Genomic DNA, 23069 nt, shown 5'->3' with positions numbered 1-23069 from the left:
AATTACATATACAGTGTTGTTTGCTAGACCGATTTGTATGGCTGGTTGACTGCATCTGCGCAGTGATGATTTATCAAATAAAACCAATTATCTGTAATCATTCAAATATTTTATTCCACCATATAAGATGCTACGTTGTAAGGTATAAGCTTTACTCCATAACAGCCCAAATCGTTAACGGAAACCTATACATTTTTATTTTTACTGTAGACCAATCACTACTACACAAACCCATATTGATTTATCATGTCAACTCTGTATTTATAACAAAAATCAATTTTGCATTTCAGTCACTTCCTCATGGTGGACAGGTGTCATGTTTGTTTTTACTAGGGAATCACTGAATCCATATTTAAGGGTTCCATCATACTATTGTAATACTAAAGGTTCTGTGGAATCCGAAGACAAAACAAAGCTCCAGTGGTACAATGTTATCGGTCTGTCTAGCTTGTGTCAATAGCTTTCAAATCGGTACTCAGATTCATGTAGCAAAATCCTAAGCTTTTGACGAATCTTACTAAACAATGTCTTCTGCTACCTCCATCCCCTTTGAATGCAAATGCACCACTGAGAAAGACAACAGGTCCTGAAATAAGTGGCTATGATATAGAAGTCATTTGCGATGTACCATTTAATTAACAAATGTTTGTTTATCAAATCGCTTCAGTAACAGCAGTAATGACAGCAGCCTGCAAGAAGCTACTACCCAACATATTGAAGAATACTATTATACAGTATAGAAATTCAATCAAAACAATGTTTTTTTTGTCCTAATTCTATAAATACCTACATTTATTTTATTTTTTTCGAATTTGCCAAATTATATATTTATGATACTTTTTACCTTGCATTTATACTTATTGTTTGACTGTAAAGAAAAAAAACCCTGCATTTGATTAGCTGTCAATTACTGTCCAGGCTCGGCTTGTCATGTAGCCCTCTCTTACTGTTCATGTCTTCATGCTGACCCCTCTGTACTAATGCTCTGAGATTGCTGAGTAAAATGTAGAATGACTCGTTACAGACCTACATATGCTGTTCGCTTGACTAGCTATAAATTATTCATCTGCATTTCCTGCGTTGTGTAGGAAGCTGATCTCATTAATTCAGGCTTTTTGAACTTCCAAACAAATGAATATGTTATACATAATTAATTCTACCTCTGAAAGCACCGAGTTTCCTTTCTGTGGTTACCTGGTGTGGATGGCTGCCCCAGTCGCGAACGGAGTTCAAGTGAATCTGTATCAAATAGTTTGGTGTGTGTGTATGAGTATGCATTAAAGCTTAGTTTGTAATGATCATTTTCTAAGAAATCCAATGCACATCCAGGCCCACTGGAATATTGTCTACTTTAAAAATAGTATACATTGTCTGCTTCAAAATACTATCAAAAGACGCCTTGCTTCAGTCATTATAAAAAATCCCTTTTCTCTGAAATTTATCACCCAAAAATCTCTGGAGCAACTGAGTGATGTTCAGCAACTCAGACCATACTGCCCAAAGCAGTAACTTAACATTCCGTCACACAAAGCAGATGTGCGCACGCGTGAGCCAGCATTCAGAAGATGACCGTAAAAGTCTGCGAATCACACTGCCGGTGGTGGTTATCGCCGGCGGTAATAGGACCGACCCTGACACCAGTTTAAACCAGAAGTGCAGAGAGAGTTAAAATACAGCTGGATGGGCTGACGTTCACAGATATTGACTCTTTGATGGATAAAACCACAATATAGAGCATGTAAATTTGTGTGGGGGGAGAAGGGAATCCAAACGTCATGTAATATCTCACACGACTGGCCTCCCAAGTGTGCAGCCATATTGATGATCTTGGTAGGGCAGCAGAACTGGGTCATACGTGACTAGCTTTATTGTTTCCTATACCAGACTATCAGTAACCATTGCAATCTGTACATATAAGTCTGACTGTTCAGTATGGAGAGTACAAATGATAACATAAAGATGTGTTATACAACTAACCTCATTAAAAGCAGCTGCATCATTTCACCTCTGACACAGATTAAAGTTTGTACCTCAGAAGGACTGTGCATGTGGTGAGGTGGCACAAATCACCTCTCATGGCTGATCCCAGATCCATTACAAATGCCCTGTGTTGTTTGTAAGCCAGGTCTGGACAATGGCAGCCTTGTAAGATAAAGTGACTGAACCTGCACGGCCTCACTTTTCCTCCCTCCCTCCAGAGAGCAATCACAGGGGACTCTTCTGCTGATTTTCCGGTCAGCAGAGACAGAACAGGAATGTGCTGATGTACTTCGTTCTCTTGCAGCCCCCGTGAGACCCTCATCAGCTCATCATAGTGATGCCATATTTAGAGGTTTGTGTGTGGGTGTCAAAGACAATAATAATCTAGGAGAAAGACAGAGGGTTGATATTTGGGACCCCACCAAACAGGATGCAACCCAACTACTTCCACTTGAAGGTTTGCTATTCCATCACTACTAGTAACTACTGCGTGTCTCTAATAGCCGATTAGAGTGACAGCTGGGGCAGGGGGCTGGTCCCATAGTGGGCTACCTTGGGCTGGGTCGCTGGGCCACTTGCATTTCTTTTCCTTTTAAATAGGCTGCTGAGCTTAGTTTTGCCCCCCGGGCTAAAATTTGCCAGCCCTCCCCTGAGTGGCAGAATAGATCATTGCGACCTATTAGTTGGGGTCCCAGAATCTTTTTTGGGGGGTCCCCTGATTGTCAGATATGTAATACATCCTATAGGTAAAATACAATTTTATACACTGACAGTTAGGTCCCAGAACAACAACACATTTATACCTGGGAAGGCTGATAAAAAGCTGAGCACCACTGGATAAGGTAAAGGTTCCAGCTCTCCCAATCAGCTGCCACAATTACTGCAGGTTGTAGATGGCAGTGTACTGAGAAATAAAGCACAGAAGGATATGGGATTGTCAATATTGATACAGGATATTGTCCACTATTTATCAAAATATGATGATGTTTGTTAACACTGCAATTTATCCAGAAAATATTGCATGGATACCTCAGAGTTACTTAGATGTCCTGGCAATACAGCCTACAGCTTCGCCAAGCAAGTCTCTGTAGATATCTGGCTTGTGCATGCAAAGTGGAACTGAGTGGCCTGTCAATGGCTTAAAAGCCTCCTTTAAAGCTTTACTTAATGTATTAATAGGCTAACGGCAGGGAATATAAAGGATTCTCTGGCACTAGCCTTATTGTTGGAGAATACCGCCGCTCCCAAAGTTAATTTATCAAGCGTCGAAAACCGTTGTCTTGAAATGTTACAGCCACCTCTGGATGTTGCTTAGCACCTCTTGCCGGCGTTTTCAGCCCCACTGCCCAGTGACATGCTCTCCATGTTTCCTCTGAAAACATTTCCAATCTGAATACTTTTGGCTTCTAATGGTGAATGGCCTTATACATGATGTGTAGCTTTTATTTCTTGAATTGGGTCTCGGTGCTTGTCTATTAGGTTGTAGGTGGTGAACCAGCAGCCATGGTACTGGTGTTACATCTCTCTTCACAGTATAATGTTGTCATGGTGGTAAGGTTGAGGGGAGTTCTTAGATGTGGTTGGTGGGGTTTGTTTATTGACGCTTAATAGCTGAATAGCAGCTGCATCGAGGTGCATGACAGCTTATCACCATTACCACTTGATACAACTTTGCAAACTGTTTTTGAAACTAAGTTGTCTAATGTCATTTTATTTTGTAAGGCTGGGTGCACACTACAGAATATTTTTTCCCGAGGCCATATCAGTAACGATCTTACCAACGACTGAATGTGAAATCGTGTGCACACTATACATGTTTTAAAAGATTTGCCCTCAGATCTGTGCTCTTCATCTGTCATAACCATCTGTTGAAAAATCAAGAGATCCTGATCGTGAGTGCATACAGACTGCAGAATTGGAAGGACATTGTCCTATCATTTAACAAGATTTTTTGTCCGGTTTAAAAGATGAGCTTTGGAACGACCATCGCTCATTGCTTCCGTGTACACACTAATGCAATATCTGTACGAACAATCGTTTATCGTGTGATTGGCACAATAATCAGCTGAAAAGTCTGTAGTGTGCACCGAGCCTAAGGCTATGTGTCGCCAGAATCTGCAAACACAGATTACTTTGATGTGCATTGTTTTCACCACTGCTATGACATAGGGCATATTGTCCCCAAAGTCTGCAAAGGTGTGACTAAATCAATAAAGCTTTGTGTCACAATTTAATAAAGGGGATAATAGAGATTCACAGGTTTCTTTATCATCTCACCGCCGACACGGACTAGCCAGAAACTAATTTCATGTGTTTGACTTATAGCTAAAAAAAAAATCATGCCTTTGGCTTAAAGATAGTGTGTCAACTTTTTTGAAGATACTTTTCTCCACACAAGTCATTACTCTTGATTAAGTAACAGTCAATGAAGTAAACATTAAATTAGGGCTTTCCAGTACACTAAGGACTTTAAGGGATGGACAAAATATTGACAGGTGCCTAATTTTTTTGTTCACTGTAATAAATACACCCGTTGGTATAGCAAACAATGTACTGCCTGGGTAATTGTACACCTGAATAACACATACAGAGATAATGGGGCTGATGCTGACTTGGACATAAGCCTGTATGCATAGCGTACAATTATTATTATTATTATTATTATCTTTAATTTATAAGGCGCCACAAAGGGTCCACAGTGCAGTACATAGCATACTAAAAACAGTGAGCCATGACACAACATGATACAAAAAGCACAAAAATAAACAAAAATATATACACAGACACAGGTAACATGGTAATACAAATCAAATTATTACTGGGACAATGAGTGAAAGTGATGGTAGAAATCAGCGAGAAGAAGGCCGAAGCTTAATAAAATAGGGCTAGGGAAGCAGGCCAAGAGGTACAGAGGGTGTTGGAATAGTAAAAGGAGCACACAAGGAAAGAGGGCCCTGCTCCTGAGAGCTTACATCCTAAAGGAAAGGGGGAGACACAAATAGGGCGGTACTAATTGGGGGAGAGATTTAGGGGGAGGACTGATAGACTTGAATAAAGAAATGAGTCTTAAGGGCACGCTCGAAGCCTTTGAGAGTAGATGCTAACCTGATGGAACGTGGAAGATCGTTCCACAGCTAATCCGTAAAGTTGTACTGCACATGCCCAGAAAACAAGCCGTGCACATACACACGTATGCAGAGTATCTACACTTGTGCCTCCTTGCAACGGGGGAGGGCAGGGGCAGTCTAACACTGTCAGTAATATACAGGTACTCCCGGAAGCATATTTCCAGTAGTACTCTGATTAATTACAGTAATAAAAAGTTTAACACATACACAACTTTGCCACATTTAACAAAAACAGCGTTGGTTGCTCATTACTCTCATTAATTTAAGTTATATATCATGTATTGAACAGTCTTTTATGAGAAACACTGAGAAGTTTATTTTATTTAAAGGGTTTGTTCTAACGTGGTAGGAGGTTGGACAATGAGGTGCACTTTCTAGTTTCCTGAGGGCAGAGGATAGGGGTTCACCTGAGTAAGGGCTAACAATCCAGACATACAGGTGCAAAACCAATGCATGTAGCACCTCACATCAAGAGCTTTTTAAATGGCCTCCACTGTAACCGAGTGTGTACAGAACCTGATTGTAGTTGTGAGTTAAGAGCAGACAGTTCCTGCTCTTATCTCACCTGTCATGAGCTCCGAAAGACAGATATGGAAATGTTAGTGTAGGGGTTGCTCCAGTGCATTGTGAACAAGCAACCATGACACCGTACCTCCCAATTTCTTGATATTGTGAATCGGGACAGCATGCACATGCTCAATCTCTCCAAAATTACCCTAGCAATGTACCTCGTATTGTGGCAGGTGTGTCTGGCATTTAAGGGGAGGCTTTATTTGGGGGGAAAGTGTGTTAGCATGAAAACACTGCCCAAATTCCAAAAATGAAGTCCATTATTGGGACATAACTGTCCTAGAATAGGTACAAAAGTCCTAAATCTGGACACAGTGAACGGCAGCTGGGGGTGAGCACCACTGCAATGCTCAGATTAGGGCTTGGGAGAATCAGGATCACAGTCTTGGTTGCACAGATCTCCTTGGTAGCATTACGAACTGGATTGTTGAGCAGTCCAGGAAATCCAGCTTTCTAAGGAACCTATTCCTAGTATATATTCAGTCCCTTAGTTTTGAAAATAAAAACAAGGGTACTCATGGGACCTTGTGTTCATTCAGTCCATAAAATCCACCTTATACTTTCCTTTGGGAGGCAAATGAAGTAAAACAGTTACCAGAATACAGCCCATAAATTATATTAATTTGGGAGCATCACAAGTCTGAATAATGGAAAGTAAACATTGTGAGTTATATTATGTGTAAAAGAACGGCGACTATCCTGGGAAAGGCATTATTGGTGCAGAAGTGTTGAGGAAGATTATAATCTCGCACTTTGTGTAACCTGCCTGACTCTCCTGGACTATCTGTGAGACTCCTGATTACGGGTAGGTCTTCTGGGCTACCGGGAAAACTTGCCACTCCCCCACATCTGGCCACTCCCCCACATGTCCACTTATTAGTGAAGTGGGCGGCATGGGGGCCTTCTTGCCTGCAAATCCTGTCATTTTGCCCCCCTCACCTCATCTCAAAATTTACATTATTGCGTCATTGCTTCACGGGATCGGGTCAAAATTACACGAATGTCATGTACACAAGAGAGAATAGTGTCTTGACAGTGTTATTAATATATGTGAAAATCTTATTTTCACATTTAATGGGAATCTTTCTTCCTGTCCAAGTGGAAATGACAAACAAGTAATCTGAGTGTACGTAATATAGCCACAAAGCTAATAAATGAAGTACTATCAGATGGAGGGGTCAATCAGAATTAGCTAGATATAACTGTAGGTGTCATCATCATCACCACGTATCTTTATACCCGGGCTCTTGTACCCACAAAGGATATGCTGTCTAAGAAGAGAATCTGAGGGATGTATCCAAGTGTAATTAGGTTGTAGTTAGGTCTACAGGAAACACGGTACACTTATTTGAGCATGCCCTTACTATACTCAACACCTGCCTTCCTGTCCAGGCATAAGGGGCCACAAGTCTAAGACAGACAGAACAGCACAAATTGGAAAGAACAGATAAGAGTGATGCACTGGTAGACAAGAACAACTGACAACAGTGATGCATAGTCAACAACAGAGTAGAGTTATATAGGTTTGATAGAACAAAGGAGGGGAGTGTAATACAAAGGGGAGAGATCATTACTCTCACAGTGTATCACCCAGTCAGGAGATTGCATCAGGTTCTGATGGACATTCTTATGATTGAGGCCTTGAGCTCTATCTCACCAGCTTTCTTGTTATTTAGGCCTTAGGGTCCTGGAAAAATGGGCTTTCTTCATAAATAGGAACAATGCTTTCTCCATAAATTTTGATGCATTAAGAGAATATCCTTTATATTTTCCTATAACATGATTTCTTGAAGAGGTAACTCAAACCTCGAGACTGATCAGTGATGTAGTTCCCTATGGAATAAACCTGTCCCAACTTTCATGACTTGGGGCTAGATTTACTAAACTGCGAGTTTGAAGAAGTGGAGATGTTGCATATAGCAACCAATCAGATTCTAACTTCCATTTTGTAGAATACACTATATAAATAACAGCTAGAATATGATTGGTTACTATAGGCAACATCTCCAGTTTTTTAAACCTGCCGCATAGTAAATATACCCCTTGGTGTGAAAGAGTTTCCTCTGCTTATTAACATTATTCCCATATCCGGTTCTTGAGAAGCACCTTGGAAAGTATTTTAACTCCCAAATGGGGGTTGTCAGAAGATGAAGGATCAAACTTTGAAGAGGAAATAACATGAGTTTCACTATTCCCCCCCCCCCCCCCCCCCCCGGATAGTAGAAGGCTTTTGTGAGCTCAGACCAAGCGACCTGAGCTATTAGTGTACACTTCCATTTAGAGCTCTTCAATCAAGAGCATTTGTTCCTCTCGGAAAGCCAAGTATCCATTTGCTTATTAAAACTGTATTAATAAATATTTGTTAGAATTTACCAAATGTTGTTTTCTTTTGCTCGGTCCCCTACTAGGCAGAGTAGTATCGGAGAAGAGATATAGAGAGGATTAAAAGGATGCAATGAAAGCTGGATAGTGCAACAGCAGCTAAGTGAAATAAAAGCAGGAATATATGGTAACAAAGGGAGTGAAATTAAGGCAGAACAGATGGCCGCCATTTGTCCGATATGATTTTTAAAACCCATTAAAACAAGAGTTTTTATGTTCTTTTCAGAAATAAATACAATGTTTTTCTAAATAGTTTTGTTCATTTTTTATAACCTTTCAAAATTTGGGAGATCTTTATGCCCCACCCTGTACATTCAACCATATACATCCCCCATAGTGCTTAGCACTGCTGCCTGGCAGCCTCGGGGTCATGTGCTCCATTCTGTCTGTATGGAGTATATATGTTCTCCCCATGGCTCTCCTCCAGGTACTCAAGTTTCCTCCTACACTCCAAAGACATACTGGTAGACATGCTGATTGAATTAACCCTAGTGTGTGCCTACAGGGACTATAGATTGTAAGCTCTATTGGGGCAAGGACTGATGTAAATGGTTAAATATTCTCTGTAGAGCTCTGTGTAATCTGTATGCACTATATAAATAGCTATGTATTGTTTCTATTTCCAATAACAGTCCAGCATTTACAGTATATGCTATCAGGTATATGAGGTTACTAGAAGGTTAATATTCACCCCCTCAGGGTTTTGAGATGAACTGTAAAACTTGCAGCATTTTATTACTTAGGACTCTATTTATTAAGCAGAGAAAATACCTAGCACCCATTTTCACCAGAGATAGGGCTTTTCTCTATCCATTAAAGGCTACAGTAGGGACACATTTTACTTGACTTCGGACTTCACCTAAGACGGTCTTTCGGAAAACACTCTAGAGGGCATTGACAACGTGCAAATCAGCTGAGGCGCAGTGCTAAATCAGCTAGATATCTGCCATTTCTACAGAGCAGGGTGGCCTCATTTGCGGCGGTGCAGACTTGCCGTGGATGAGTTGGGAGTGAGAGCATGTGAAAGCATGGCATAGGTGCACAAGTGCGACTTGTTTCATTGAGCAGTACAACAATGAGATTTCATTTGTGCATATTTTAGGAGAAAAACTGAAAATGTTTATTTAATGAAAGGGTGTATCTAAAGTGGCAGGAGGTTGGATATTGATGGGACATTTACACTTTCAAACCGCGTGGCACTGGAGATATTTCTACCTCCCTGCCCACCTAGGCACACTTCTAGTTTGCAGAGGCATCTCCCAAGCCTTTAGTGGTGCTCATCCATTGTGCTTTGTAAATAAGAACTCATGTAATTCATTTTCATATTTGGAAGACAATTAAAATTAGTCAATGAATCCACTTTCTAGACAAAACATTACACTGGGATGCCCAGGCAGTCCCCCCTCCCCATATGCATCAAGTTTTATTGCACAATCGGTAAGGACTGAATTTCATTGGGGAAAGATAACTTTAATTAACAGAGACATTTGGGCATTCAGAAAACAGCCGTGGGGGCTGGCAAGAGACATGGGGCAAGACAAAGAGTAGAGATACAAAGTGAGGATGCGTCAGATAAGGCGATATAGATATGCAGGACTGTCCAAAATCTGGACCAATGGGAGGCTTTCAGGCAAGATGATCTCGTTCCCCAGCAGCTGAAGAGCCACCGGTTGCCTGGGCCTTCTGCAAGGACTCAATAGAACTGTAATATACACAAATATTATATCCTCTCTAATGTGTTCCTACCATAGGCAGCTGACAAAGACAATTGAACATAATTCAGTTTTAGATAATAGATCCTTGCTTACCGGGTAACATTTTCCAAATTGACGTTGGTATTCAGAGGTAGAGCATAAACGGCACAGGAGACAGCGGTGTCAAGTTTCCAGAATATGATCCATCCACCTAGCCCACAATAGAGAATTTAAATACATCCATGACTTCTAGACCGGCAAGGGTTAAACTGATCTCTGTAATCACATTAAATGCAGCGTGGGCGGTAGTTAATTTTCTACTGAATTAATATAAATACCATTAAGAGACAAATCTGCCTTTCCCTGATGAATTTGTGGATGTTTGAGCTTGGAATGTCTTCGGAACTGTAACCCGTTCGTGTTACTGAGGGCTGCTCTCCTGGCCCTTCACATCTTTGCACATTGTCAATATTTAATGTTCCTCCTTGCTGTGTCCCACATTTTGACATTTTATGGAACAGTTTGATGGAAACCTTTACGATGACTGTTTATATTTTATATTGTAACCTGACGAGTCGCACACAGTGTCACGGCACGGCAGCCACACCAACTGATCCTCATCACTTCAAAGCAAAATACAGCTTCAGCCCTAGTAGTGTTTCATAGGTATCCGCTTACTAGATAAATCACTTTATCTTAACACTCTTTCTGCTTGCGTGTGCGGCCGCAGTGTTTGTCAATGCACTTATATGTATTTACATGTATTTTATATTACTCCCTGTACTGTGCTGTTGTGAATTTGTTAGTTATTTTATTCTTTATTGTGCTCTATAAGTAAATGTATAAACACATACACATGGCTATAAAACCAAAATGTAAGAAAAATAAATAACTTTCATACGTGTGGGTTAGTTTATTATTTGAAACCGTTAATGTAACATTGAATACGTTAACAATTACACAAAGGTGAACTAAAAACGTGCTGGTAATGGGCCATTTATGGTGCCAGTGTTACTGAATAGGTCGTGATGGCTAACCTGTGACACTCCAGGTGTTGTGAGACTACAAGCCCCAGCATGCTTTGCCAGCTATCAGCTAGTTATCTACTGACAAAGCATGCTGGGGCTTGTAGTTTCACAACACCTGGAGTGTCACAGGTTAGCCATCACTGGAATAGGATGATATCAATGACAAGCGGGTTATAAGGCCAAGAACAAAATATAGTTTGAGGCAGAATATAGAGATCCATGTCAGTTACCCTCGTTGCGCTACTCCACTTGAAGCAGAGAACAGCCACTCTCCTGCAGCAGGTTTCTGCAAAGTGTTAGGTGTTGTAGCAATATCTGGATATGACATACATACACAATGTGGGGTCGCTGTGAAGAGTGGTAGTAACATAAGATATACGTCAAGTTCTGCATAAGACCACCCCTTGTGGCACTGTACATATTAAAATTTTAATTTTGGTAATCTTAACAATGCTAATTTTGGTGATTAATTCAACACAGTGCACATTCTGTTGATTCCTAGTAAATCGCAACATAGTAGCTAGTGGCTAAAGCTGGAGGCTAATGGGTAAAACTGAGCACAATCAGATGGCTTATAGGAAAAACTGAGTCCAGGCTGGTGGCTAGTGGGCAAAGCTGGTCCAAACCTAGTAGCTAGTGGGCAAAACTGATCTCATTCTGGCAGCTGGCAGTCAAAGCTGAGCTGAAAGTACTCACTGAACATGAAAACACGAGCAAACAATCTCTCCCACAGAAGCATAGAGCTTCTGTACTGCACTGATATTTTATTGGATTCAATGAAGTATAGGAATAAGACTTTACCAGCCAATCATACCAGCAACTGATAGAACCTCTGTTCCCTAGTAACCATCTTCCTTTCCCTTCTCTTCCTTCACATTCTATTGCAGTTGCAGTTACCACGAAAGGACCACTTGTAAGTTACTGAGTGCCCTCAAAGCACTGGCCCTGTCACGTACGGGGTACAGCTGTAAAGGGTCTAGACCAGTGTTTCTCAACTCCAGTCCTCAGGACCCCTAACAGTGCAGGCTTTCCAGGTGACAAGGGAAATAATTATACACCTGTGGATCTGTTAGAATGTGTCAGTCAGTAATTAATACACCTGTGCTTCAGCAAGGAGATATGGAAAACATGCACTGTAAGGGGTCCTGAGGACTGGAGTTGAGAAACACTGGTCTAGACTGTCTGGAGGACCTGCCTGCCCCACCTGATGAAATACATGGTACAATGTAATTGGTTGCGCCGGTAGCCGCATGATCATATTGTTGGATGCCATCATCAGCAGGCTGTAATCCCATGCTATTTGTATTGTGCAGCACGCTAGCATAGTGAGTGAAATGCGGGAAGGTGGTGATTTGTCTGCAGTGCCCGATTAAGGGTTCCGGCCGCCCTAAGCTATTTCAGGTGTAGTGCCCCCCCCCAGCTACCTCACCTGCCCCCTTCAGCGACCTCACCTGCCCCCTTCAGCGACCTCATCTGCCCCCTTTAGCACCTCACCTGCCCATCTGGCGCCCCTACCCTCGAGACATTAGAACGGACTTACCTGCTGTGGAGTGCTCTCTTCAGCGCTGTGTATGACAGGCAGTCTGACAGCGATCGCTGCTAGCTGCTTGTCAGTGAGGCCGCGGGTGCTTCTTAGAGTAAGAAGCGCCCGCGGCCACACTGACAGGCAGCTAGCAGCGATCGCTGCCAGACTGCCTGTCATGTGATAGTGACAGTCGGGACCGCTCCTTTAGCCCAGGGGTGGTCCCGATGACTCCGGCTGCCACATTTAGAAAGCAAACAAACAAAAAATATCTCGGTGACGCTGCGCCCCCCCAGGCTCCAGCGCCCCAGGCTGCAGCCTGGTCAGCCTATTGACTGATCGGGCCCTGTTTGTCTGGCACGCGTGGGTCATTATCTCTGTCTGTGTGTTTTGTAGTGAGTGAGTGAGGTGTGACTGAGAGTGTGTGTTTTTTTGTGGTGTGGGTGTATTAATTTGTGGCTTTACTGACGGGAGGCGGATCCTGAGGGCCCAGAAGTCCGCAGCAAGGTGTACCTGAGATCACTAAGGACACCTATCTGGTGTCACCATCTTCCTTCTCATCATTAGCACCTCCTGCCTTTTTTTGGCTCTAGTTCCATGGCTGGGGCCCGATGGGAGGTGAGACCTACTTGGTGATGGCCGGGCAGTATGCCCGGTGGTTCCTTCAGAGGCCAGGCAAAGTCCCAGATGGCCTTGGAGTTTATAGGGGCCATCTTCTTGCTGCCTCAGTACAGTAAGTTCACAGACAACCCTTCATGATCTTTTAGCCTGCCTAGTAAGAATCTAGGGCCTGATTCATTAAGGAGCCTAAATTAAGAAGTTTCTTATTTAAGTCTCCTGGACGAAACCATGTTACAATGCAAGGGGTGAAAATTAGTTTTCTGTTTTGCACATAAGTTAAATACTGACTGTTTTTTCATGTAGCACACAAATATCAACTTTAAATTTCAGTGTACAAATAAGCTATCAAGTATTTGTGTGCTACATGAAAAAACAGTCAGTATTTAACTTATGTGCAAAACAGAAAACTAATTTTCACCCCTTGCATTGTGACATGGTTTCGTCCAGGAGACTTAAATAAGAAACTTCTTAATTTAAGTTCCTTAATGAATCAGGCCTTAGTCACTGAAAATAGGGGCAAGTGGGCAACAAGGTAAATGTGGGGAGACAGAGTCAGTAATAGCGTAAGTAATACTACACCCTGACCTGACCTCTCTCTCCCCTGACCTCACTAGCCTATCACAATGACCACCACTGACCTCACCAGCCTATCACAATGACTACCACTGACCTCACTAGCCTATCACAATGACCACCACTGACCTCACCAGCCTATCACAATGACCACCACCGACACTCTGTGTCTCCCTGTTCCAGTGTCAGCATCTCTGAGGACAAGCAGTCCACACATCCCTGTGTGCTGAAGTCTCTGTAAGTAATAATTCAAATATTTGAAGTTTATTTGTATAGTGTTCTGTTCAACTGTTCATTGTTCTGGTTAGCCATAAACTGCAGCATAACGCTGACATGTAATCCGCACATTTGTGCACAGTTTGGCTCTTGATTTCGTACAATGTAATTTTTCATGTTTGCATTTTAATGTTAAAGCATCTTTCATATTTCAGTCATTTGTATTTGCACTATGGCTTCTAAAATTTTGCGAATTTACAGATTTTAAAGACCATACATTTGTGTTTACCTCGACAAATGACTAACATCTTGGTATTGCCCAGTATGGACTGGGATAGGGGAGTAACCAAATATTGGGCATAGGAAAGTGAAAAATGGGGGGAGGGGTACTGGGCACGAGAATTTGTGATGGGAGCTTCTACTCTGATAATATATGACATATTATTCGCACACTGTTTTCACATCGTGTTCGGCTATAACAAGAAAATTAGACATAGGTACAAAAAAAAATGCAAATGTAATTATCGCACTTTCATCATGTTTATTTACACTGCATCCTTTTCACATGTCACTTGTCTGCCCTCACTATGACACTGTCTACAGGACTGTGACACGTAGCATCATCGCTGCTTGCTGCTCTTCTTATAATATCATTCTGCATTACTACTTTACAGATATTTCAATATCACTTATTTTCCTGTCAAAAGTAATCATATATACACATAATGTGACAGCAGATAACCCCGTCCAATCATCCTGAGGTCTTTTCTGCTCCCCGTGAAAAACTTTTCATTTCGAGAAACCTTGGCAGGTGCCAACCTACGTTAACCCTTAGCGCAAAGTTGTGAGTTTGTGGATCAATATGATGGGAATCTGCACTGCTTTTATCAGAACTTAAGCAATGATTTGTTTTCACTTTTGTGCAGTTCAATTTAAATGACATTTATTTGTATATAGTGTTTAAATTACATTTATTTGTATATAGTGTTTAAATTACATTTATGTGTATATAGTGTTTAAATTACATTTATGTGTATATAGTGTTTAAAGAGCAAGTAAAGCGCCTTTTTGACATTAACATAACCTATTTATCAGTGAACTAAATAACATATCTGAAGTGACCAATGAGTTTAAGATGCTATACATCTGTCCAGGGGAGGGCTGGCAAATGTTAGCCCGGAGGGCAAGGCTCGACTCAGCAGCCTATTAGGAACATTTTAAAGGACAAAAATTGCATGTGGCCCAGTGACCCAGCCCAAGGTAGGCGATTATGGGACTGACCCAGGGGACAGATGCCCCCTGCCCCCCAGCCCAGCCTGCCCCTGAATCTGTCCAGCACGCTCCATTTTACTATTCAGGGAAGCAGCCATTCCTTAGGACAGTGTTGCCTCTCTCTCTTGTTTCAGTACAAAGATGTTATGTGCTTTCTCTAAGGTAACATTAATGCATTGGCATATCAACATTCTTGTCCTGTACAGGGCCGGATTAAGGGAATGGAGGCCCCTGGGCTAAGGAGCCCTCCATTCCCCCGTGAGGCCCCCAATGTGAGCCGCCCGCCACCCCCCGCGAGGCCCCCCCCCCCCACAAGCACTTACCTGTCAGTGCAGTCCTCCTTCCGCGGCGCGCTGTAAGCTCCCTACTGAGGAGATCTCGCAAGAGTTCACAAACTCTCGCGAGATCTCCTCAGTAAGCAGATTACTGAGCGGCGCCGGGGACAGATGACTGCACTAACAGTGCTCAGCAGCATTGATCGGGCTGGGGGCGCCCCCGCCTCTGGACCGATCAATAATGCTGCTAAGGACTTTGAAGGGCCCCCTGGATGCTCGAGGCCCCTGGGCTATAGCCCAGTTAGCCCTAGGGTTAATCCGGCCCTGGTCCTGTATCATATGCCACTAATGGGTCTGTTTTTTACGTAGTGAAAAGTCCTATCTCTGGCACAAATTCCTGTTTTCGCTGTAGATTTGGCTTTTTCCTATTTTTCAAGGGCTAGAGCCCCCACCAGTGAGGGTCTTCTCCAGTGAAATCTTCCACATGCAAAGCACGGGGGACCCTATTTATCAAGGATCACAGCAGTACATGTACTCAACGTAATCCTCCTATTGCTCAGGATGGGGATAGCAGTATATATATATATATATATATATATATTCATTGAAAACAGGATTTATTTAAATAAAGCATTTTTTTTCTATAAAGAAATGCCTGCAAATTAATACTTGTTTTTTGTATGCGGGCTAGAAGCATGAATGGGCCTAGTTATGCAGCCAAATGCACAAATCCTTGTTTCACAGGATGAGATATTTTTAAATTAGATCTGAAAGGTGGGAGATGTGCATTTAGGGCGACATTCATCCAATACTTTCACTGGGTTAAATTTCCACCTTTTTAGGTGATAATTAAAACAGTCCCAGTGTCCCCCACTCTCATAATTTAGATATGAATGAGCCTAAACCGTACTGTAATTTAGGAGTAAAACTGAAAAGTCGGGCTTGGTGCTAAGGTGATATCAGGCAGGACTTGGAAGTTCTCACCCTCTTCACCATGTGTATACCCCGATGGTCCCACATTTCGAAAGGTAGGTGTGGATTTTCTGGGGAAAGTACCAAAACCAGCATAAGGTCATGGGACAACATTCAGGCGCATGTGCACAAATGGAAAAGTTCTGCCCGTCTACATCTTCTGCAGTCTTGTAAATTAGTTTTATTATTATTATTTGTCTTAAAATACCGAATGTGGCTTCTGTTGTCTATAATGAGGGGGGAAGGGGGGCGGATTGCTGTATCCCAGAGCTGCATTGGAATGTCAGGGTACAGCCAAACAGTGCATTTACCCATGCTTCATAGGTGAGAATTGTAATTTTGAGGATTAGTTGCCTTCTTAAGTGTAAGGTCCATGGAGGTCTATTTATGACCCATCGTATTTTCATGGTATAAATTGTAAATTGTATAAATGACTTAACAAGCCTATTTATTAAACTTGTTCAGCTGGGACAGTGCCTCCCATAGGAGTCTGTTCCAGGGAATAATGTATAGTAAGTTATCACAATAGCTTCCAACGGCCTTTGTACTGCAAAAGGACAGAGGGGAGGAGCACAAAGCCTGCCGGGGAGACATCCAAAAATCTCTCTCCTGCAGTGCTCTCCCCATAGGAGAGATGGCGTTAGCGGTGGAGGTCAAGCTCTGAATTTCGGAGATTGATAGACAGGGCAATATCTCAGACCCCTTAGACATGTATGGGGACTATATCTATAATGGAACATGCTGGATCCTCTAATAATAAATAGCCACAGTACTCTAAAATGTTGTAATCCCCCAAAAAGGATTTATCGAGGTGACCTATTCAAAGGTTCATAAATAGGACCCATGGTATGTCGTGTAACACTATACTCACTAATACAGTGCTTGTTTCTCAGCTCTGCCCACAAGAACAAAAGTATTTATTAGATAAATTTCGAATTTTATCGTTTAATTTGAGGGTTTTTGTTAAATGATCTATTTAGCAGGTTTAATTTTGCTTTGGTTATTTATAACGGCTCCAACCATAAATAGCAATTCTTGCCAAACAAAAGTTGGTAATAAAATACTTTTATACTAAAGCAATATACAGATATATAATACAAAGTTTAAAAAGACAGTTGTTTACATGAGATGCTCATCATATCTAAGTGTGTTTTCCCTCTGTCTGACTGTATCACACGTTATACAACACACACTTTCAAAATAGTCTACGCCACGCACATAGACAGAGTCAGACGGAACAAGTACAAGAAATGATTCTTTGCTTTGTCAAAAAACATATCTTTCCTTTTCTTATACGTCACGGCTTTTCAGTAAACAGAGAAACACTGAAGGTCAAGACTGCTGGGCTCACACTGGGGAAGATGCTTGATCCTGTTACTTCAATAATATACGACTTGTTTGGGCCTTACCCAGAACGTACCTGGCGTAGCTGTACAGTTTAAACCTGATGTGAGCCAATCTATAGGGTCAGGGCTCCTTTACCCAGCATATATCATCATCATCATTTATTTATATAGCGCCACTGATTCCGCAGCGCTGTACAGAGAACTCATTCACATCAGTCCCTGCCCCATTGGAGCTTACAGTCTAAATTCCCTAACACATACAGAGCGAGAGAGACAGACTAGGGTCAATTTTGATAGCAGCCAATTAACCTACCAGTATGTTTTTTGGAGTGTGGGAGGAAACCGGAGCACCCGGAGAAAACCCACGCAAACACGGGGAGAACATACAAACTCCACACAGATAAGGCCATGGTTGGGAATTGAACTCATGACCCCAGCGCTGTGAGGCAGAAGTGCTAACCACTTAGCAACCGTGCTGCCCCAATATATGTTAGTCTAATCCTCCCACAGAATCTATGCTGTTTTAAGGATGAAGAATTTCTCTATTATGTATTTATTAAAATTGTAACAAAGATGAAAGCATTGTCAGTCTTTTATTTTTATAAAAAGATTTTCAATGGAAACAAGATATATTGTTACGCTACCAAAGAGCTTTCTGTAATAGAACTGATATCAAACCAATTCAGCATTTAGGAAATATTCAGAAATCAGAATAACTTAGAATTCTGGGTTATTTCTTAATGAATATGTGCCTTTAACATTACAGCTTGACCCACGTTTCTTGGCTATGTAACTTTAGTGCCTTGTTTCGATATGGAGGATATCTGTAAAAAAAACAATAACTGGCATTTTTTTTTTAATTATATTTCCCACTTGTTATTATCTGTTTTGGCTGCTTTTGTTTCCATCCCGCCTCTGCTAATTGATTTATTGCTAATTTACTATCTTGGTGTTCGGGACACTGAGCCGCCATAACTCTTCCACGCGACCTTATTGAATTAACCAGCTCATTACCTCTTGATGTAAATGCTAACCGAGTTAGGGTTTTCCTGTGATGTCATCAATGCGACAGAACGGGAGCTGGCAAAGGAAATCAGCTCTGAAATGTGGAAAATCTTCTTATGGTACAAACAATTAGATGCCAGGAACATTTAAAGAAAGATATATCCAAACCTTGCTGCATTTAATTGAGTTTTTAGTGCAGCAAATTGTTGTCAGTATTGTATGCGCAACTGAAGATGGTTCTAGCTTGTAAATGTCTGTGGAACTCTGCTATAGAATTATTTGTTTCAAGTGTTGATGTGTTGCTCCCGTTACTCCTTATTGGGAGACCTTTTATTTCAGCGAGAGGGTTTTGTAAGCACCAATGGCATCAGATATCTCAGACAAGTTTGTAGATATGTGCTCCCATAAACTTGTACAGTAAGTAAAGCCAACTATTAACTAGCTACCTGCGTGCAATTCGGGGCCATCTTTTCCATTGGGCACGATGGGCAGCTGCCCGGGGGCCCCACGGGCAAGGGGGCCCCATAGGCACGGCTTTTAATGAGAATAAATAATCCTGCAAAAGAGAAAAAACTGCAAAAAAAACCTACAAGGGTCACTGAGCAAGTACATCTATCTCTATCTCTATATATCTATATCTATATCTGTATCTGTATACATCTATATATCCATATCTAGGGGCCCCGGTGCACTGCTTTGCCCGGGGGCCCATAATATTGTTAAGATGGCCCTGGTGCAATTGGTAACATTCCGTTTTACATGTACTGTACATCAGTGTAATTTACAGTCCTGTATTACTCTGTACCTATTCAACAATGGATTAACATGCATTCTTGTACTGAGATGCCATAACAGAAATAAAAGTGATTAAAAGTCAAATTAAAATGAAGCCTTCATGACTCCACATCGTCCAGCAAACTGTAGTGCTGCCCTCTTAAAAACCACAAGCCCCAAGATGCCGCTTTAATGCTTAGGCGTTTGAAATATTTATGGTGTAAAATCCAGCATTAACATTGTTTTTTTTTTTTTTAAATTCCAGACTAGAGGAGACACTTGGTTTATGAGATCAAAGCAGAAGACACAGAAGATTGTAAAAATCCGTCTTGTTCGGTGAGTTATTTTAAAACCTACCAGTTATCCACAGTCAGAATTATTGCTGCTCACAGGTAAAGTGTGACACTTGGGAGAAGAGATCTGCTAGTTCAATTAGTAAGGTATTGATCCCTCATTCTCTGTATCCTACGATATGTTGGCATGGGAAGGGAACATGCACTGCAGTACCAAATATAGATTTATCCTCCGCTTTATAGATACCTATCACCCATCATATACAATTAAAGGGCCTCATTTAGAGCTACGTGAAAATCCAGCATGAAAGTGCAATTTTGCACATTGGGAAGATTAGGTTGCACTGCAGGGGGCGGGGCAAATTGAAAATGTGCAGAGAAATTTAGAGTTGGGAGTGACAGGGAGGAGCTGGTCTTAGCTCAACTCTACATCAAAGTGTGAAAATAAAGCAAAAGGCAGTATTTAAAATAGTATTTGCACCCCTTGTATCACAACATGGTTTGGCTGTGTGCAAATTTCCTCCTTTTAGCTGGATTTACCCATAATCAATAACATGAGGTTCAACTTGTTAATATTTACAGAAAGCTATTTGAAGGTTGTTTTTATGATGTATTTTATGCATGTAATCAGTAATGTGAATGGATATCACTGCAGAGGGGGTCTGCTTTCATTTGTAAGAAAGAACTGGGGATAAATGTATCAAGTTCCGTTTTCTGCGAGTCGCCGGAAATCGGCGACTTTGCAGGGGAAATTCAAAGCGGCGATGACTCTCTTGCAAGCATGCACAGTTTCAGCGCATGCAAAGTGAAGCCCCTTAGTGAATGGGTGTCTTAAACATTGCACGGAAAACTGGGCTGTGCATGTGCCACACGCACACATGTTCAGAAGAGCAGAGTGAGGGCACGGTCATGGGGCCTGGCATAGCCTTGTTCCACCCCACACAGCATAGGTATACTGCCACTTTTCAGCGCAGTGTACATCCTATTTCTTCTGCGGCATTACATTTTGAGAACCCAGGAAAACTAATGAAAAATCTGTTATTAATTTTCTATCATGCTAGAAGTCCAGACAATAGGAAGCCCTATGGGAACTTACAGTTTCTCCACAGTTTTGTGTAATTACAATGCAGAAATTGCTACACTACAAATACCCTAGAAGGTTTCCCATTCAATAGAAACATGAGCTGCTGAGCAAAGCTGCCAGAAGTGTAGTGCTTAGGTAGACAGACAACCTAATATCATAGATTCTGTAGAGGAAAGACGTAAAGCTGGACAAAACTGAAATCCATACAGCACTCATTATTAATGAGGGGGGCTGAATCGACAAATTTTAGTAAGTAGACCCCTGTATTCCCTACCACATACTGTAGGTTTTATTTTGGATACAAACCAATTAACTTACCAGTAACTCACGCAACCACGGGGAAAACATACAAATCTAACACAGTCAGGGCCCTGGTTGGAATCACACCCTGGACCCCAGCAGCGTGATGTTACAATGCTAACCACTGTGCCACAATGTGGTTTTGGTGTACATCTCCCAAGAACATAAGATTAGGTGTGAAGGGGTTTATCGTAAAGTAGAAGTAGGGTGGTGTTTGAAGTTAAACTGCTACTGTTTACACCTTGTACATTTTCAGGTGGATCCACAAAACTAGGTGCAGATTGAGGGCAAACTAAATATTTTGCTTGAGTATTGTATTGCTGGAAGTTTGCAATTCTGAAAACTGCCTGCTCCTCAGTGAATCTCTGTTTGCACAAAATTTTGATGCAATTTCGTCCATCTCTAGTTGTAACTGTGCATGACAATATAGGATCCTAGTGGTGGCAGTGGCAATCTCTGCTCCTCAGACTGGCAATAACATCATAACCCAGCGGCACACTGCCAGCTTAACACTGACATTGAGAAGCAGCTGACAGCAAAATGATAGGTGTGAGTGACGATAACAGGGTAATGATTAGCTCTGTTCGCCCTGCTAGCCTACAAGTCTGCCCGTAGGTCAGTCCCATTCATTGCCTTCCTGGTACCTTGATGTGTGTTAAATTAATAAATAACCTATGCAAATAATGGGTGAAAGGCGTACCCTTTTATTATATATAAAAAACACATGGCACACAAAATAATAGAAGATATGCGACCATACCAGAATGTGAACTATACCCTGCTATAACCCACCAGTCTCTTCAGTGCACAATCCTAGGTGCTGATCAACACTCTTCACTTCACAACCCACGCAGTAGGGACTGAACCAAATGTCTTTCTGCTTTTGGCAGGTCCGCAAAAGAAAGCACAGTCCACGTTGGCTTCGATGTCCGCACAGACTGGTCTGACATGGCTAGTGACTCCTAGTTAGCACTGTTCTGATGAGAGACCTGTGTCTAGATGCAACAGTTAGGCGCCATATTACAATGCGCAAACAAAAGGCATGTTTACACAATAGTAGCAGTGTGGCAACATTTAACAATATATAATAAACATAAAATACATACATACATTGTTGACAGAATACAATCCAAGCTATATTAAACAGTTTGGACGAGAAAGCTGAAGCCCTATTTTCAAGGTCCTGAAACCCCTATCTTGTCACAACAGGCACCTGCACTTGTGCTGCCTATTTCTTGCCCAGTGACAGGGATGCCCTTTGCATGCATGGATAGCCAGGTTCAGAAGCAGGTATGTAGGAGTGAGTTCTAGTAGCCAGTGACACCTGCAATGCATGAGGCACTTTGTGCCTCTTACCTCAGTGATGTCACGTGGCAAGCTCATAGTGGATTGAAATATTGAATATTGATTCAGTCCGCAAGATGGCTCTGTAAGGGGCAACCAATTCTTCCGTCTGATAAACGATGCGTCAAACTATAGTTTTGAAACATTTTAAATTGAGCTAAATACTTTTCACATCAATTTCCCACACAAGTTGCTTTGCTGGGTCCCTTAGAGATTGTTTATGAGAAGCTCAGTAATGCTCTGTGTGTGGATTAGCCTGCAGAATTGTATAAAATATTAGTATCTTAAATAAAGACAATTAGCACTCCCTGAATATCTGTGTGTGCTCAGAGAAGCTGTGTGGGTTGGAGACGCTTTCAGATCAGAGCTCATTCCACCTACTTAGTTCTTGTCATTGGTTAATGCCTCTAATGCTTTAACTGCAGAGGGGACTGCAGGGGTTAATGTCAGCATGTGCGATACTCTCACAAATTGCATGCACTGTGCCCTAAACAACGCACGCTTGCCTAAAAATAATCCGTTCTAGTATGAAAATAACAGTAATTAGCATTTTTGATCCTGTTCCCCTTAGATCTGCGGTCTAATGCAAAATATTTATGTGTAACAATCCATTTTCAAACTGTTAAAGCACTCAGTATTAAGTCACTAATGCAGCAATAACTGTGTTCTCATCACCCTCTTGCACCCCCA

The 23069-nt window shown here is 41.7% G+C and overlaps 1 protein-coding gene across 3 annotated transcripts in view; it reads left to right on the top strand.

Annotated features, from left to right (window-relative positions):
* Positions 1 to 23069, top strand: part of SMPD3 (sphingomyelin phosphodiesterase 3) — a 118549-nt gene that overhangs the window by 32553 nt on the left and 62927 nt on the right. For all 3 annotated transcript variants that reach the window (XM_075188919.1, XM_075188917.1, XM_075188918.1), the window contains exon 2: positions 19624 to 19694. The gene's annotated coding sequence lies outside the window, so the exon portion shown is untranslated. The remainder of the gene's footprint in view (positions 1 to 19623; positions 19695 to 23069) is intronic.

The sequence above is a fragment of the Mixophyes fleayi genome, chromosome 10 (assembly GCF_038048845.1).
Source record: "Mixophyes fleayi isolate aMixFle1 chromosome 10, aMixFle1.hap1, whole genome shotgun sequence".
Classification (NCBI taxonomy): domain Eukaryota; kingdom Metazoa; phylum Chordata; class Amphibia; order Anura; family Limnodynastidae; genus Mixophyes; species Mixophyes fleayi.
The sequence above is the reverse complement of the archived record's forward strand: the minus strand, read 5'-3'. Positions and strand labels throughout refer to the sequence as shown.